The 14618-nt window shown below is 55.7% G+C and overlaps 1 pseudogene; it reads left to right on the top strand.

Annotated features, from left to right (window-relative positions):
- The first annotated feature begins 14036 nt into the window (after nucleotides 1-14036).
- On the top strand, nucleotides 14037-14155 carry LOC118607145 (annotated as a pseudogene).
- The last annotated feature ends 463 nt before the right edge of the window (nucleotides 14156-14618 follow it).

Raw genomic sequence — 14618 nt, forward strand, 5'->3', positions numbered from 1 at the left:
GTCGTTAAAATGTCCGTGCTACCAAGTGTGATCATGGAGTCCATAAAAACCCCAGTGGCCTTTTTCACAGAAATAGAAGAAACAATCCTAACATTTTGTATGAAACCACAAAGGGCCCTAATACCCAAAGTAATCTTGAAAACAAGAATGAAGCTGGAGGCATCGTATTTCCTGATTTCAAACTATATTTTCTTAGCTGTGGTAATCAAGACAGTATGCTGTTGCCATGGAGACAGACACTTAGGTCAGCAGCAGCATGAGGGGCCCGGAGCAAACCCAGTCCCGTGTGGTCCGTTTCCGACAAAGGGGCCAGGAAGACACAGAGGACGGTCTCCGGTGGTGGAGGGGAAACCGCACGGCCACGTGGACGAGTGGAGCGGCCTCCGTCCCGCACCACGTGCAGAATCTACTCAGCGGGCGAGACCTGACAGCAGCACGGGCAGGAGACGGGGGCGAGCTCCGCCCTGGGGTCCCGGCGACGCGGCCGAAAGCCACTTAGCCAAGGAAACCGACGGAGTGCAGAGGCGGCCCGCGTATCTGACAAGGAGCCAACACCTAAAGCGGTGTCGGAAGAGCTCATGCAACTGATGAGCAGGAGAACCATCCGGTTTAACAGGAGAGGGGCCTGAATGGGCATTTCTCCAAGACGACACGGACGGCCAACAGATACCATGAAGAGCTGCGCAGCGTCGCCGATCGTCAGGGAGATGCAAGCCAAAGCCACAGCGAGCCGTCACCTCACGCCTGTGAGATGGGCCGTCATCAAAAAGACAGGCACTAGGCAGGATGCGGAGAGAAACCCTCGGGACAGTCGGGGTGTAAACTGGTGCCGCCACGTGGGACAGCAGAGGGGGTTGGGCCGAGGCTGCAGCCGGAGATGGTGAGTCGGTAACCGGCGTGTGACTCGTTTAATCCAGTACCTGCAGGAGGGGGATTGTTCGTACCCCGACCACCGTGTGAGTGAAGCAGACCAACCGGGCGTCACAGTGACAAAGCCAGAATCCCGGTTAAAAAGAAGTCGACCCCCGGGAGCAGGGCCAGGCCTCCGGCGGCAAGTACGGGTCTCGTCCCAGGACGCCTCCCTTCAGGGACAGCCACGTGGCAACGGCCGCCTTTTAGTCGGACTTTGGCAGCTTTGCAAAACTGCCAGAAATGAGTGTACCTCCGAGGGACGAATGCGGCCATCGAGTGTGTGTTTTCCCGCTGCTTTAAAAGTTAAGGCTATTGAAAGCCTCTGAGCTTTTTGGTCAGATGTAAATTTAGGAACTTTTCTCCAGAGGGAAGATGATTAGGGGGTTCTGCCTGGACCGAGATACGGGTTGAATCCACCTCTGCTTTCACCGCCTCCCGAGGCCTCGTGACCCAGTGGGAGCGACGTTTGGACAGAGACGGGGAGGGGAGGGCAGAAGCAGCGAGCGTTTGGAAGCAGGAAGGCAAACGGGCAGGTGGCGACGGGCCCTGAGCCAGCGCGAGAGCCACTGAGGCACCGTCTGCCGTGTGCCAGGGTTCCTGGGAGGCTCAGACCGGGCTCATCAAGATGAGCCGAGGCGGCTTGAGGAGCAGCTGAATCGTGGGGCCCCCTCACCTGCATGGCGGGTGCCACACAGGGCGCTTGTCCCCAGGGGGCGAGGACTGCGCACGCTGCCCTTCCCTCGGCCCCCCGAGTGTCGGGGGCGGCCAGACCTGTCTCTGGTGGGAGCTCACCGGCAGGCGCCTCTCTGGGGAACCTGTCCCGCTCCAGAGAAAAGATGAGGATAGTGGCCTTGGGGACCCCAAGAAATGGCCCCCTCGCATCCCCCTCAAAGATGACATGTCGCCACAGCAGTGCTGCCAACAGGCCTGGCAGCCCCTCACTTAATCGGAGTAGAAAAGAGGGACCCCTCGACGTCGGAAAGCGGCCTCTGGCACTGGACACAGGCGTCAAAGCCCATGGGACCGAGCAGCCCGGAGCACAGACCGCACGAGGAGAAAGCGGAAAATCGGGAGCTGGACAACGGCGGCGTGTAGCCAGGCCTGGTGAGACAGGTTAGAAAGAAACAAAAAAAAGTTCTGAACGTGAGCAGATACCGCAAGTTCTCTCTCCAGTTTTAATCGCCATTGCGCTGGAGACATCTCCAAATAGTGGGGGCCTTGCAGAGGAAAGACAGCTTCGGTAGAAGGGTTTCTCTCCCGTAACGGCATCTGGAGAGGAGCCACCCATGGGAACCGGCAGTCGCCGCTGCGGGTGGGTGATAATGGAGACGCGGTTTTCACTTAAAACCCGCTGTTCCCTTTGAACTTTGAAATACCTTTTGAGAAGATGAATAAATGCCTAAAAAAGAATGCCAAACACACATCACTTGGGCCCAGGAGGTCTGCTTCCCAGACTTGCAGATGTGTAAAATGACGAGTTTCGATGTCATTCGATGCAACATTTATTAGGGCAGAAAACCTGAAAGACCCTCGATGTCCAGGACCATGGCACAGTCATTACAGACTCAGAGCCCAGGGTCTAAGCGGGCGCTGGGCCCACAGGCGCCCCGTCTGGCTCCAGACTCCCAGGAGGGAAGCAGGCGTTCCAATATTGTTTGCAAAAAGCATTAATTGCAGGAAAGTAAGTTCCTCAGAAGTCACGTGCAATAGTTGGGGACCGAAGTTTGAGAAGCATTGGGCTTTTGGGGGTAGAAAGTATCATTTCTCTGTTTCCTCGCAGTGAATTCAGAGCCAGCGACAGACAGCGTGCCCAGGTGAGCTCTGGCCGTCCCCCCCCGCCCCACCGTCCCATCCGCGCATCCAGATTGTCGACGAAGGAGTGAAACTGGCAGCCTCGAACTGGTGGAAGAGGCAGTTTTGAGAGACCTCAGAGAGCTGTGGGTCCTTCTTTTGTCACTGAGTAGCTGTGGCATCACCTCTCTGAGCCTCAGCATACTGAATTCAGACGCGTATAAAAGGACCTCCACGACCCGGCCAGGCTCCAAGGTCAGGGAGTGGGAGCTTTTTGCTCCAGTCCAGAAGTCTGGTACCAGAGGAAGAATCAGGAAGGACGGGAGCCTCCGTCTGAGGGTGACGCGTGTTGGCATCCCAGCGGCTGCCTAGACACGCGTTCTCCGTGCCCCGTCCCCCTGCCCGGCGCCCGAGTGGCAGGAGGTGGCCTGAAGGGCCATCAGCCCGCGGCCTGTCTTCCCGGCCCCTCCATCACTGTCCACTTTCAATACCATTGCCCCGCGGTGTCAGACGCCGCTGAGAACCGTCAGACTGACCTGACCGCAGCCGAAGCTGTGTCACCCGGGCGACCAGGAGAGAGAGGCCACATGTCACCGGAGCTCTGCTGTAGTGCATTCCCAGAGCTGCTGTGAAAGGCAGGCAGCGTCCTCCCAAAGGGCAGCGGGGGTCACAGGCGGTGCAGCACGACTGGGGTCGCCGGTCGTACCAAGGGCATCAGCTAAATCACAGTCCAAACCGGAAGATGCCGGGCAAACAAAAACGGCACCGGCGAACTTCTGTCATCCCGGAGAGGCCCTCAGTATCCGCGGGGGGCTCCCTGCGCCCTCCCTCTGGTCTGGACAGAGAGGGGCGTCTGTGCGCGGCCGCGGGGCTGCGGCCGGCAGGAGCCCGAGACGCGCAGGGTCTCCTTCCCCGACGTGGAGCCGTTGCCACGTGGCTCAGGCTCCCAGGCGACAGGGCGCTGTGCCGGCCGCAGGCGGCCTCCGCCACCAACCACTCGGCCACCTCTGCGCCTCGCAGGGCGCTTCCCCCTCCCACGGCAGGTGCCCGCGGCGACCTGCGCTCTGCCGGCTGGCGAGGGGCGGGCGTGAGCTCCGCGCGTGGGGTGTATCGCTGCGTCCCGCACGGCTCGCCCCGTCTCCTGGACGAGCCCCGCTCATCTTCTGCCAAGAGGGGAGAAGGCAGTCGCCACCCTCGTCCAGACCTGCACACGCCTGGGCACTTCCGCCGCTGACCGTCGCTCCCAGGCTGAGGCCTTTCTTTCGCACCGCCTTGACCCTCCTCGGATGCGTTCACGCTCTCCCGGAGCGGGGAGGGGGGGGTTGGAGGGGCTCCCCACCTGGAGGTGTTTTCCACCGGGACCTGACGCACGCAGTAGCCGTGGAGGACGCGGAGCGCGCGCGTGGCGCCATCCGCACGCACCGATTCTGCGGGCGCCGCGGGCGCAGACGCGGGCTCCGGGCCCGGCCGCGGGAGGTGCGGGGCGGAGCTGAGGCAGGGGGCCCCCAGCCCCCGCGGGCGTCACGTGCCCGTGCGTCCCAGGCGCGTTGGTGAAGCTTTTCTCCTGCGACAGCGCCCTCTGCGGCCCATCCGCGTTCAGATTTGGGATGTGCTGTTTTCAAAGTAACAGTTTCGATGTGGTACTCTTCTGTCTCCTGATTCATCAAATGGATGTACTGCTAACATGTTACTGTGAAAAATTTCAAATGTAGGGGTAACAGTACAATGAACCTGCCTCGTGTAATTGTCACCCGACTCCAAGTGCCACTGGGCTGATCTCGTGATGTCTACACAGACCCTTCTACTAACCCCCACCCCAACACACCTGCTCCGGATTATTTTAAAGCGAACCCAAGACATTCTGTCCTTTCATTCATATATTTCTAGGGGATAAAAAAAAAAAGGACACGTTCTCTCTTAACTCACTGGGACGCGATTTTCTCGCCTACAAGGTGCGAGATGCAGAGTTGAACCGTGTTGTGCTCCAGGCTCTTAGCAGCTTCCGGGACATATCGTGTAGCTCCTACGTGTTCCCAGGGGACACCGTCCCCCATGAGGCATGGCTGCTGGCTCTCTCCAGCTCGTGCTGGGGTCTCGGACACCACCACGGGATGACCCCGATGTCCCACATAAGCCACGCCCACCCCCTGCGACCCTTCACTTCCTGCTCCAATGAGCTGAATATCCCTTCAAGGACATCAGCAGGCACCCCAATGTTTATCTTCTGAGGGATTACTCCCCAAATGACGGTCCAGCCTTGTGCTTCTCAGCCCTGGCCACCCATGTGAATCACCCGAGCAGGTCCAAGGACACCAGGGCCCCCGACTGCGGGCTCCTACCATGCGGCTGGGTGAGGGGCCCCCCGGGGGGTTCAGACGAGCAGCCTGTGTGGGCGCCCATGTCCAGCCACGCTCCAAGCCCTGACTGTGCCCGGAGCACAGACGTGATGATCAGCAGAGACACTAACGGCCCTGGACACTCAAAGCCATTAGTTTGACCCAGTTTTTTCCTTTTAAATCTGGACAATACCTGGGGCCAGACTATTAAGCCAGCAAGTGCAGCTAATGGAGAACCACGATGGGCTTCCTCTCCCATGGCGATGAAGGGGCCTGTACCGGACTCCTGGTCACCTGTGTCGTGCTCCTGAGGTCTCAAAGCAGGCTGGCCCCTGAAGAGTGCAAAGACTCATTTTTGTCCGTTCTCTGTCCCTCAGTAAAACCCTCTTTCCCAGGAAGCCCTGTGAGCTAAGCAGAGAACTTGGGGTGCCTGTCATCTCCCGGCTGTCGCAGGCTTGGTGGGACCTCTCACACACGCAGGGAGGTGTGAGCGGAATTCCAACGCCACCCCCAAGATTTCTGGGCGGCAGGCCGAGCCCGTGACTCTGCTGGGGAGGTGACACCCAGCCTTGTTTGTGTCAGTGAGCCCAGCCCGTCTGTCTCCTCAGGCTGTGCTGGCGGCGACAGTAAAACCCAGGCTCCTGGTGACGGCTCTGTGATGGCAAAGGTGGCGGGTGGCCGCTGACCTCTCTGGCCTCTTGCTGGGGAGGGGCTCTGGGCCCTGGTCCTTCCGCATCCAGCTCCTCTGACGCACGGGGAGCCCATTCTTCCCCCTGCCACCTGTCCGCCTGGGCCTCCCTCTCGCAGGCTCTCCTGGAGGGCCACAGTCTGGCCCACTGTTGAGCCCTCCCAGAGTGTCCTTCTGCCCTCCTCCCCGCTGGGAGACGCCGGGGTCTGACCACATGTCTTCCACAATCATGACACCTCACGTTTTATCGTGAACGACTGCTGGGCATTTTTGATGCAACAGGAATTTTGTTAGAAATTTTATTTTCGAATATTTGTGGTCTCGCTAATATGTCCCTGTTTATAAATGACAAACTGAGGCTTGGGGAGGTGGAACAACTTGCCTAAAGGGACAGCACTGGGTCCAGAAGACCTGAAGCCTTCCGCGGCCAGCCGTGGACTAGGGTACACTGGACTTCTGGGGAGACGGAGGCAGGAGCCCCCGGGAGGGGCTGCTCCCGGATTCCCAGGCCCCGCTCCTGCACCGGTCGACTTCGTTCTTAGTGTCTGTGGGAGTCCCCCACAAAAGACCTCTGCTCCCCCACAGCAGAGCGAACGTGAGCGAATTTGTTTCTTGCAGCGAAAGTCCCATGTAACTGTCTCGTATTATAGTTTGCATTTTTTTTTCTTTATGGGTAAGAAATTCCTATGCATTTCAAACAGTCTGGGGGGGTGGGGCAGGGAACCCATTAAAGCAAACTCAGACAATTCCTACTTTCGACACAAAGCAATCGATGTGGTTATTTGCTGCTTACCTGTGAAACCGTTTTTATGTATCTAAATGTTTTACGAATTGTTATGATCGGCACCGATTATTTCGTAATCTGCATGAGCTCTGGATTACTAATGTCTTTGGAGAACGTTCTGTAGGTGCCTGCATAGATTTCATTGAATAAATGAACCCTAGTTTGTTTATTCACCGGCCATAGTTTGCTGTGGAGCGCCTGGGCTGTTTCCGCTGTGATCAGCACTATCATCACCGGACAGAAATAAGTCAGCAGTTGGCAAATGCTCACCGGTTGATAAACTGAGAGACTGGTCCATTAATAATATAAAGACCTGTGAGACAGCTTCCTGGAAAGGAAAATTCAGATTTTTATGTGGCACTTTTTCTAATCCTGGCTGAAGATTAGACTCACTCAGTGATTTTTTTTAGTAAATGCGATGATCTCAGAAGCTAAGCAGAGTTGGGCCTGGTTAGTACTTGGATGGGAGACCACCTAGAAAGACCAGGTGCTGTAGGCATAAAAACTAAAAAAAAATAAGTGATCATAAGCTGACAAGGTCCTTGCAATCTGTGAGGTCAACCAAGGGTTGCCTCAACTAAAAAGAAAAATAAAAAAAAAATAAAATAAATGCAATGACTAGGCCCAATCCTGGAGATTCAAATTTAGTTGGCCTGGGTGTGCTGATTAAAAAAAAAAAAAAATTCTCCAGGTGATGGTATTTTTCAGCCGGGGTTGAAAAACACTGAAATAGGCAACGGAGACTGACAGGTACTCTTGACTGGCGCGACGTACTGGGAAAGCCTGATCTTGAAACAAGATGCTGTTTTTCAGACAGTCTCGATTCTGCCCACCCCAAGCAACATGCCATTTTCTTCTGCGCCGCACCGGAAGCCAGGTCCAGAGCCTGCCCGGGGCCATCTCGCAGCCATCAGCGACTCACCGGAACCTCTTTCGGCCTCGTCTGTCCCGCGACAGGAAGTGGCGCCGTGTTCCCACGGGCGCGTTGTGGGGCGCATTGTGGCGCGCGGGCTCTGCGATCGCTCGCTCTTTGGAGAAGTTCCTGCCGGCATGGGAAGAACTTTCTTCCCAGACCCTAACCTGTCCCTTGCTTGATACACTTACCATGACATTTATTTGGAATCTCTAAAGACTTCGAAAAAGAAGAGTAAGAGGGGACTTGCCCTGCTAGGTATCAGGACATTCCGTTAAGATGCTGCGATAAACACGATATGCTGTTTTTGAAAGGGAAAAAGGACCTGTGAAGTAGAAGACAGGTTCAGGGAGCCCGTACACATGAGAGTATTCTGTACCGGAAACGTGGCACCTCTCTAAAGTAACGGAGGCGGGTGTAAATGGATACCCATGTAACACGGAGGTGGAGGACCCGTTCAATGAAATCCCCAGGTACTGTACGACAAAATAAACTACCGATGAATTGAGCCATCTCGTCGTAAAGATTTATGTGCAGTGCCGATGGAGCAAAACATCTGTGGCCTGAAATGAATAACCGAAAAATAAGTTATACAAGGAAATGCTAAAATTATTAAGAAAAAGTCAAGAACCCAAGCAGAAAAATGAGCAGAGTACCAAGAGGCAATTTACAGAAGAAGAAAACTTCAAAGACTCACTAAATAGGAGCTGTTTAAACCCGCTACTATTTAAAGAATTGCAAATTGAAAAAACGCAGTGGCTTTACACCCATTAGACTTGCAAATATTTGAAGGCTGCGTGATGCCTTTAGTGCCTGGGGATGGCACACGCTTGCATTTCCAGGGGGAGCATAGCCTGGTGAAATTTCCTGTTGCAATCCATCAGAATTTAATAAAATTAAGTATTTGAATACTTAGGGCCCGGCAGTCCTGCTCCTCCACGTGGACCCTAAAGAAACTCTCCATGGGTCCCCGCTAACTGGAGGTGGGTCCTGTGGGTGTACCCGCCGCGTCTCAAAAGGGCGTGTGTCCTGTCCCCACGGAACTACACAAATGGACGCCTTGGAGACAGGAATTACAGTGTCCTGGGGCAGGGCCTCCTAACCTCTCTCGGTCTGGGGTCTAACCTTCCTTGTTTCTTCGGGGAATTTTCCTTACTCTTCTGCGAGCTCCGCCATGCATGCGAGCGTTAATACGTGTAAAATACCCAGGCTTTTGGGGTGTGTTGGAGAAGGTGCGGGCTGAGGGTTTTACCTCTCCCCAACTTTGTGCGGTGGAGAAGCGGAGTCTGGAATGAAAATCAACCCACTTCCCGTGGTCCCAGCCACACAGCCAGGGCAGCTGTTCCTCCCGGATCCACGGGGACCTGTCTAGACAGTGTGTCGGGGACAGCGAGTGTGTCGCTGTGGCATTCTGGGTCTTCTGTAAATTACAGAGAAGGCGTCTGAGCCTCCATCTCTGTAGTGAGAGTCCAGGATTCTTTGTGTGTGTAGGTCACATCTCAGCTTGTCCCAGCCCGGCCCTGTGACTTGTCCCAGGCCTTCATTCTGCAGCGCGAACCGTGGCCTCCCTGCCAAATGCCCGCGGTCCCTGAAGCTCACGACCCCGCCACCCACAACCCCACGGGCCCTCCAAGGTGTGCCAGGCGGGGAGGGGGTTTTCGGAGGTTGTTTCAGGGCGCGTGTGAGCTCTGTCCGCCCCCCGGGTGTCAGGGTCACATTCCGGGGGTGAGACGACACAGCCCTTGAGCGGAGGACGCTGGGTTGACATCGTACCATTAATCAGCGCTCTCGGGGATGGCTGTCCAGTGGTTTGCATCCTCTGGACGATGCTGCTGTCCACTCCGTCGACTATGATCCTGCCCACCCGACATCGTGAGAGGCTGGGCAAGCGCATGCGCACTGCCTGACTGAGCCACCTCTGGACCCAGGACAAAAGGAGCAGAGGAGGGTACGTCCCTGTCACGCGTTGTCCACCAATGGCTCGGCCTTCGGCACCTCGTTAGAACGAACTCCTGGACGAACCCTAGCCGCGCCGCCAAGGTGTCGGGCGATGGACCTTCCATTAGGATGCGTTCGGAGCCGTGGGTCTGCCCACCACACCGGGCCGCGCCCCTGTTTCACGACCCCGTGTGAGTCATGCCTGCACGTGGTCCAGGTGTGTCCTGCTGCCCCGCACCCCCTCCTCCCGCACCCCCTCCTCCCGCACCCCGCCGTGAGCCCAGCCTCGGAGTCTAAGCTGGCTTTTCAGATTCATCCTTGTCACTGAGAATGCCAGTCCTGGGTCGCCTGAAGAATGGCAGCCCAGGTAACTGGGCTCTGTGGCTGGTGGTCCCCAGGCCCCCCTGAGCCTCTGCTAGGGACTCCAGGGGGCCTCTCCAGGGGGTCCCCACATTCATGCAAAGTGCGCACATGGATGCCGCACTCCTGCAGAGGCTGCGAGGGGACTTGGAGAAATGATCCTGCCGGAATTATCTGGAACCTTCCTTTATTCCCTTGTGTCCTCCTGCCCTCCCCACCCCCCATGCCAGGATCGAGGAAAACGGGGGTCTCCCACCTCCCCTTGCCTGCCCGAAATGGCGGCAGCGCCTTGCGCGTGCGCATCCCCTCCCGCCGCGTGGAGGCTGCTGCCCGCGCTCGCGTGTTGTCCACCAGCGACTCGGCCTTCGGCACCTCTTTCTGTTTTCTTACTGCTCCCTCACCATTTTTCTAAAGTGAAAAAATTACAGGGAACATGTATGTTCTTCACAATACGAACGGAACGTGGGGAGCTCGCGTGGGCCGTCTGCCCGGCCGAGCGGATTCTGCGGGTTCCAGGCCGACGCGGCCTCGCTCCGCCCGGCCTCCCCTGGGACCGCAGGTCCCGGCCACGTGCCCGCGCAGGACAGACGTGCTTTGTCAACTGTTTCTTGACTCCAGAAATGATCAACCAGGAAATATAATAAAATATTAAGATGTTACTCTCAATGATAACAAAAACTATACAGTGTGTGGGAATCTTCTAAGACTCTGTGAAACTTCTTTGGTGAGCACTCAAAACTCTAGTGGTGCTCCCAGAAGTTGATGCGAATAAGTAAGAAACAATCCATGTTCCAGGATGAGATGACAATATCATATTAAAGACTTTTTTTCCTCCTAAATTAAGTGAGAAGCAAACCTTGTAAGCAAGGAAAACAAAAGTATAGAAATCAGGTGTGTGTGTGTGTGTGTGTGTGTGTGTACACAGAATTTGGTACAACTAAGGTGTACTCTCAAATGCAAAGTGATCTGTATTATTTAAAAGGGGTAAAACTCTGAAAAGCTCTAGCTACAAATATTCCTTGGAGTCGGAGGTTTAAATGTGGTTTTAGGATCTTCTTTAATGTAACGTTTTTGCGACACGGGAAAGTAATTACCACATGGACTAAAATCCGATTAGAAAACTCAAGTACGTGCTAAAAGCTCATTTCTAGTCCACAGGCTTGGCAGAGTACCGGCCACTAACTCATCCCGCAGCATGCTATAGGCATGATGGAAGCAGGCAGATCTTAAAGGTCTTTGAGAAATTAAAAACTCTGTAAACGTAGACAAAGAAAAAAATAAGAGTGGTTCCCTGTGGGAAAGTTTATTCACGTTGTTTAGGCTTATCGGATTGTATTTATCCTTCGAAATTATTTATTAGAAAACTTCTCATGACTCAAAAAAAAAAAAAATCTTTTAAAAAGCAGCCTGAGATACGTTTAAACAACAAAAAGTTTTGTTTTCAACTAGTCCTGCAGTTACACAGAATCCCCACGGGAGGCCGAACAAATCAACGTAGCTTCTTTTTTTGCAAACAGATGGTCTCCACCTATCTCAATATCGCTACCATGCCCCTGTTTTTAAGCAAAAATGACTTGCTTCCGTGAACATGGCGCATTTATTTTGGTATGGAAAGAAGGCCCTTTGAGACAAACGCGTAAGCGACAGGCAAAGCAGAGCCCCCACGCATGCGTCTTGGTCGTTTTGACCGGCCCCTGTCCTGCTTACGACAGGTACAAAGCGATCGCATGTCTACAAAGGAGGACAGACACTTAATTTGCCACCGGTAGAGAAATGGGGACCCGCCAGAGCGAAGCCACAGGAGGCAGCAGTGCAGGCATTTATTCTGACCCAAGAGGATGACCAGAAAGGCCGACCCCACCCCCTCCCCAGTCCGCTCTGTTTGTCTGGCCCCGTTCGACCTTGAAATTGAATCTTGCTTTCCTTTGCATCTATCTGTACTCTGTTCAAATGCTTCTCCTTGGGTACGTCTCCTTGGCCAGCACGCTTTGCTCCCGTGTTTCTTCTGGAATGAAGTTTACATTGCTCGTTGCCTTCCCGGATGTCAACCATGTTTACTTGTCCTTTCCAGCTCGCTGGCCACAGCCCGCGGGTCAGATGGACTCAGGGATTGAGGGATACTTAATACTATGTAAATTGGAGCCTGCCTGCATCGGAAAGGTGAGATCGCCTGTGGCGGAAAGCCGAGGAATGGAGTGGTGATTATCTCGATGTCTGCGGAGGGGAAAAACAAGTGCTGATTGGGATCAAATGGGCCGAGGTCTAAGTCCCTCCCCGCAGCTCCCCGGAGCACACGGCAGTGGGAGCTTTTGACGCACAGCGGATTGCCTCTGGTGTCTCCCAGCCAGCTCGGAAGACGTGCGGTCCCCTGACTCAGCAGTGGTCTAAGATGCGTGTGCTTGGGTGGGGCCTTGTGAATTGCCAAATGGTCCACAGCAGCGTCGTGGAGGACCAGGCAGCACCTGCAGGACGGGCCTTGGTCCACATCCCACGGTGACCCGGGAAAGCCCCTCAGGCCCTCTGGGCTTGTTTCCTCCACTGCCGAGTCTATGAAGCTAGCTAGACTAGGTGGCCTCCCCGATTCAGTGGGTCCACCCTCTTGAGTCGGCCAGGTAGCTCTGCCCCTCCGGAAAGCAAATTCCATTACAATTTTGCATGTTCTCAGAAGCGTTCAGATAAAACACTGGGGTAGAATTCTTAGGTAAGGGGCCAGCGCACACGCCGTGTTGGGCTGTGAGGCTGGACAGAGTGAGTCCCGCCTCCTGAAATCAGATCCGTGGGCAGGGTCCCTGCAGGTGAGACGTGGCGGGAGCTGCCCCCAGGCCGGTGTGGACGGTGCCCACACCCAGCACGAGGGCACCCTCGGCTCTTCTCACTTCCATGCCTGTCCTTCCCTCTCACGGGCCATCGCTCAAGCCTGGCTTTCTCTGTGAAACCTGCTGGGTCGTCAGTGAGGGGCCCTCTGCCAGCAGGGCCTTGGCCGAGTCTGCCCGGTGGCCGAGCACCTCGGCGTCTTCGTCTCCACTCACCCGCTGCCGGTTCCTGTGTTGTTCTTGTCTGATGAGCACCCCCCGAGGCGGGGGGGTGGGGTAGCGGGGAGAGGACGTGCCTCACACTCCTGCATTCCGTGTCTGAGTGGGTGGACGGATGGCCAATGGGCTTGGATGGTTGACTCAAAGTAGGGGCTGGGGACGGAAAGCTAGCATGGGATTAGAAGGGACTCGTCTCAGAGCCACCGTGACTGTTCAGTCTGGTCTTTATCTAAGCGTGTTACGATGAAAGCCTGTCGTGATAAAAGTTCCTTGTTACAATAAAAATAATCCCTAAAGTCCGCACGACGGAGTTGGGTTTCCCAAGTACTCTCCCTCACGTGCAGGTCAACTCTCACTCGACCCTGGGGGCAGTTGCGAGGATGCTGAGGCCCAGGCGGGAGAATGGGTACATGGCCTCTCCGCCTGGGTCTTTTCCTTTCCACGGATTTCCTTTCTAAAAAATGAGGTCGAATTTTGATAGATAGAGTGAACTTGGGAGGCAAAAAATGTAGGCCTAGTTCCTGTTTTTTTTCTGAGTAATGGGTTTTAGAGATTGTAAGCCTTCTAAGGAATATGTACGTGTGTGTGCGTGCGTGTGCGTACATGTGTGTATGTGTGTGCATGTGTGTATGTGTGCGCGTGTGGAAATGCACAGTAACCTTGCTGCTCACATGGAACTTCCTAAGGCATGAGTCACCTTGCTCTTCCAGGACGCCAGTGAACCGCATACATGCGGCTCTCACACACCGTGGCCTGCAGAGGCTGTCTGCCCAGGAGAATCGCCGGGTAGAAGGCTTTGGGGCTGCCTGGAAGTGCGCATGTCTGCATTCCTTCCCTCGGTTGGCTCTGGCCCCTGGGTGGGTTGGTGTTCCCACCAGCAAGTGGGGTGCGCGCTGGCGGGGTGCGCACGTCCGCGTCGGGTCTGACTCCTCCCCTGCTGCCTGTCTGGAGGAATGGGCTTCTCGCCCTGTGTGGGAAACTGACCCCAGCCAGCTGGCTCGTTGGCTCCGGGTCTGGCCCCGCCCACCCCGGGGCCCACCTCGGAGGCCTGGGATGAGCTGGAGGCGGGCACGACCCACTGCGAGGACCTCGGAAGGGCTGGGATTCGACCAGCACCACCATGTCTGCCTACAAGCTTCCGGCCGCCAGGAAGCGAGTTCTTGCTTGGGGCTGAGGGTCAGGGCAATCGTGGAGCTTTTGTTTTTTCCCCACTGCTTTAAAACGAGGCAGTCTTTCTGCTTTAAGTGAGAAATGGTGTTTTTCTCACTAAAGAATATTTCTTCTCTACGGCCGTGACACCCTGAACGCGCCTGATCCCATCTGCTCTTGGAAGCTAAGCAGGGTCGGGCCTGGTCAGTACTTGGATGGGAGACCACCTGGGAGTACCAGGTGCTGTAGGCTTAAAAATATATATATTTATCTCACAACTTCCAGTTTCTAACAAATGTAATGGAGGTGCCGTGCAAAAGAGATGCAATTCAAGGGGTGCGGAGATGTGGAAATTGAGCCAAACGTCCCTGTTGCCGTGGGCAGTAGCTCGCCTCCCCCCCCCCCACCCCCATGGTAAGGACCCGCGTGGCTGCCCCTTGAGGACGGTGTCCCCTGACATAACAGTGCACAAGCTCTTCACGCAGCTGGCAGACAGCTGGGGGACCGAGCTCGGGACAAATAGAAAGATCGCCACGTACGCACATACGGGTCCTTGAAGGACGCGTTGCATTAGACGGGGAGCTGTCTGGAGAGAAGCAAGCTCAGGTGCGCCCCCAGGCGGGCCGCTCCTGTCCTGGACGTCCATGGCCAGTGAGACCGCATTGCAGCGAGCAGCCGAGGGCGCGCAGGCTGCCCCGCCCGCCCGGTGTCGGCG

This window comes from Rousettus aegyptiacus, unplaced genomic scaffold (genome assembly GCF_014176215.1).
Source record: "Rousettus aegyptiacus isolate mRouAeg1 unplaced genomic scaffold, mRouAeg1.p scaffold_m13_p_8, whole genome shotgun sequence".
Taxonomy (NCBI): Eukaryota; Metazoa; Chordata; class Mammalia; order Chiroptera; family Pteropodidae; genus Rousettus; species Rousettus aegyptiacus.